Source organism: Cynara cardunculus (genome assembly GCF_001531365.2).
Source record: "Cynara cardunculus var. scolymus isolate 2C chromosome LG 3, CcrdV1, whole genome shotgun sequence".
NCBI lineage: Eukaryota > Viridiplantae > Streptophyta > Magnoliopsida > Asterales > Asteraceae > Cynara > Cynara cardunculus.
In genome coordinates this window covers 8,595,570-8,600,333 of record NC_037530.1, presented here as the reverse complement: position 1 = coordinate 8,600,333, position 4,764 = coordinate 8,595,570, and positions in this window count along the sequence as shown.

Below are 4,764 nucleotides of genomic sequence, written 5' to 3'. Positions count from 1 at the left end.
TATATTATAATAAAAATAATAATAATAATAATAAAGTACTATTTAAAAATTAATTACAATTTCTTTGACCAGAAGGGAAGTGTTCATAGTTATTTAATTTTATATTTTCTATTAAAACTCAATAATTTTTAAATTAATCTAAAATTACGGTAAAAATTATCGGTGATCTATTTTATGTCTTATAAGAACTGTTGTTATAACTAAGGATGCTTAAAAACCCGATCAATCCGATTAACTCAACCCAACCCAACACGAAATAACCCAACCCGAAGCAAATCGATGTCTAATCGAGTTGTAAAATTATCAAATCGTAGGTATTTGGTTGATATTGGGTTACTATTATTTGAACCCAACCCAACCCGATGAACCCGATATCTTTTTATTTCTTGGATTTAATATGATTGTTGAATTTCTATTAGTATATATATTAGACAATTACACTATCATGTATGCTTTTCATATACACATATTTTCAATCTATTCATATATATGCTCAGTAACTGTGAACATATATTACGTAAATTGAGAAAATTAACTGAATATGATATACATAAGAAATATGGATAAGTTGTATCAAATGGTTGATGATGAAAAAGAAATTATGAGTAGAGAAATAACATATTCAAGGTTAGAAGAATATTTTAATATACCAAAGTATCAACCCGATCAACCCGACTAATTTGACCAACCCGTACGGGTTGGGTTGCACTTTGATTTGGATTGGGTTGGGTTAAGATTTTTCCAAACCGCAACCATTGGGTTGAGTTGTTTAAATATATTCAACCCGATCAACCCAACCCATGGGCACCCCTAGCTGTAACCATAACCATTGGAATCGGGCTTTGGTTTTATGGGTTTAACAGGCTATTACCGTTAAGGATTAGTAATCTTTTTGAGAAATCGAATGAATTCTGTCAGAAACTTACAAATCTTATTTTTTTATGCATTTAGGACAAATTACCACAACCTCGCCTCACTTAAACAAGTTTATAAGCTCGATAAATCTCACTTTCCATCAATGAAACAAGTCGTCAAGATAAAATATAATGATTTGAATACAAATTATTTTAGCATTATTTTGTTGAGTATGATTATTTCTACTCCAAAAAGTTATTATCAGGAATTGTGTTATTTTATTTTCCATCAAATAAATACAACATGTCAAAGACCTTCCAGCCTAGTGGTAAAGGCTTGGACATGGCATAGTCATGAACCCAAGTTCGAGCCCTGGGAAGGGAGTGTTGGCGACATTTAAGTGGGGTCATGTTTAGCCTCCAAATTTGTCGGTGTGATGAACTGTGCATCTCCATAACCTCTCTGGTTAACAACACTTGGAGTTTTCCACAACAGTTCAACCAGAGGTACTCATTCAAGAAGACCACAAGACTCATGGTTGAACACGTCCTTAAGAAGACAGCTGGAGATGGCAAATCGACAGTTGGATTCTCACTACCTTACTTAGCTTTATTTAGTTTCCATATTTCTAGATTGCTTTCTTTCATAAAGAGATTTGCGATATATCTTCCATAGATAGCAATCTCCATATTTAGATTATAAGTATAAATAGTCTTTATTATTCTTGTAATCGTTTAAGCTTTCCATTCAATCATTTGAATAATAGTGAATCATTTGACATTCAAATACATTCTTGAATATTCTTGTGTGTTCTTCACTATTTTCCAGCCACACGATATATTTAGGTTATTCATAACTTGAATATTCGTATTATTGAGAGATCTGATATCAACAGCTTTTGTTCTTTTGTCATGTTTTATCATCTTATAAATTTAAGTCAAAGATATATAAATATATCAATTGCATGTCAAAACAAATACCCCCCGGCCAGGTCCCGCTCTTATTTGTATCTCAGGGCTCCTTTCCCTCCCTCCTTTCAAATTCATATTCGTATTTTTATCGAGAAATCTCTAATTAAAGATAGAACAAGATTTATATATCAGTTAAACCATCAGAATTAATAACTATGGATAAATTTTGGAATGAAATTGAAATTAAAAAAAATGGTGGAATTAAATTTGAGTGGAAGGGCAAGGCATGCATAAAGTGGAAGGCATGCTTAGTAAATAGTAATTCTTGATTATGGTTTTCTAATGGAATAATTAAGAAGTCGCGACTTTGATTTCCTTTTTGACCACCTTTCAATCATTTCGTTCATCATAGATTCCTATTTATGATTTAAAGACAAATCTTTAAGATGATTTTAGAAATGATTAGATGTAAGAAGTAAAGGTGTTTTATGTGTTATAAACAGTGTAAGAAAAATTCGATATAATTATGATTTTTCGGTAATAAAATAATCAGGTTTTGAGAGTAAATGTAAAAGAAATTATTTAATTATTTGTATGTTACGTAATTTTGATTCTGAAGTCGAGAACTTGAAACCATAATAATTTTTCACGTTTTGTGATGATCGATATTCTTTCAATTTTAATGCGTGTTTAATGGTTTTGTATGGTTTTAAGTAGCAAATCAAATGGTATATAAAGTTAAGGTTAATATGATTGATTGGTCAAACATTTTGAAATGGAAATATCGGATAGTGCGACTTCAAATCCGTAACCTTTTTTTGTTTTTAGGTTTTAGAGATTGATATTGCTATTGTATTGTGTAGATGATTGCAACATGAAGCATAAGCCAAAAATGGGTCTCTGACACATACGGATAGGAATCACTTGTCCCAAATTCATACCTCTTATTTATGTCCTACCAATGAAATTAAGACACATTAGATTTTCATTTATTTTAAATCTATTTAATTCATATTGATTTTCTCGCTCTACTTACGTGTATTCATATGATTGACGGACATGGATGAGATATGAAAATTTGGGATAGGTGATTTTTATCCAATATATACCATCCCCTCTCTCTCTCTCTCTCCCTCTCTCTCATGTTGTGTAGGTGATTGTAACATGAAACATGTTTTTTTAGCCAAAGCAAAAAACACGATTATAATAGTAATTGTCCATCCTCTTTTGTTCAAGGCTATTCTTGTATCCATATGCTTCCATGGATCACTCTTCATCATGGATAACTTGATCACATGCTATAAGTGGTGATCAAATATATACGTAATTGATTAATTAATTTCAATCATGATGGTGGTGCTGTGAAGATGGGTTTGTGGGGAAATATTTGAGGTTGGTGAGGCATCGAGGCTATTTGGGTACATGTGATGTTTGGACCATAACCATCGCCCTGTACTATCGAATACTAGAACCTTAGATCGATCAACTGAAAACATAAAAACTTGCAGCATCATACCCATAACCTTATAAAATAGCCATGAAGAAATGGCATCATAGATTAACAAGATACTCAGTATTTTCATACAATTCCCACGAGATGAAATGTGGAAACAAATTTGATAAAGATTCATTGAAGAGAATTTGATACGAGTTCAAATACGTTGTAAATCAACAAGAAAAGTCGTGAAATTGTCGAATTTGAATTTGAATTTGAATTTACTCTACTCTTCTTCCTCATTTTCTTCTTCTTCTTCTGCGATCCTTTATTTGTGCCAAGCTCTTCATTTTCTGTGCTGTCTTAGCCTTGATCTTCTCTTCAAAACCATCATCCATCATTTTCATTGCTTTGCCTTTTACACATGCAAAACACTCACTTAGCCAGATTTATTCGTCTTTTCAAAACCAAATTTACATTTACACTCGACTTACGCCTAAGTTAGGCGTATATATACATTTAGCAACTGCATAGAATTTTATGTATATTGTTCCCTTAGATCATTTTGAAATACATCCGCATGGGAGAGAGAGTTGGAAACATGTTTGAAGAGAATAATCAATTTTTAATTCTTAAACATGTTGGACATATCATAAGGTTGCCATCACATTTGCACATAAAGATGGCACGACATGTTTGAATTCTTAAACGCACGAAGGAATCTGATGGAATTGGAGTATTGAAATCTTAATTTTGACCACATTCCATTCCGTTGCTTGGTTCGTTCTTTTTACCGGAAGGAATCTCTAAATTCCATCAAATTCCATGAATGAAGGATTTTGACATTTCATGAGATATATGCGGTATTTTAATGGAATGAAATTTAACTTTCTTATAATTCAAAAAATACCCTCTAACCCCATATAAGCAAATAGATTTCGAACCAAATAGAGTGCTTTTCGAACCATAGAGCAAACATATGTTTTGTAAGGTTTGGTATAGGTTTTGTCTTCTCCATCTATGGTTTGAAACATATTTCGAACAACAAACAGAAGACGAGATGGGGATCGAAGACGAAATCCAAAATAAATCAAACAGAAACCGAACCAAATCGAATCAACAAACAGAAGACCAGATGGAGAAAATGAAATCGAACCAGTGGTAAAGACGCTGGTGTGGCAATGGAGAAGACGAGATGAAGAAGCTGGTTTTCGTAATAGAGAAGACGAGATGGAGGATGTCGGCTGTGAAATTTAATATGTTTGGCAATTGTCTCTAAATGCGTTTTAATGTGTGTTATGTGTTTAATAAGGTAGATTATGTGTTATTATTATGCTCTATAGAGGACTTGTAGCAAAATCTTTAAGAAATTTAAGGGTTTCATAGGTTGTTATAGAGTTAGCAGCTTCATCCTCTCATTCAGAGTTTGAATAACTTTGTACTCAAGGTCTTCAGACTTCGTATTCAAATTTGATATTTAGCGCTCGTCGGGTCTTCAGATTTCGTCTTCATATTTAGCGCTCGTCGGGTCTTCAGACTTCGTCTTCAGATTTGATATTTAGC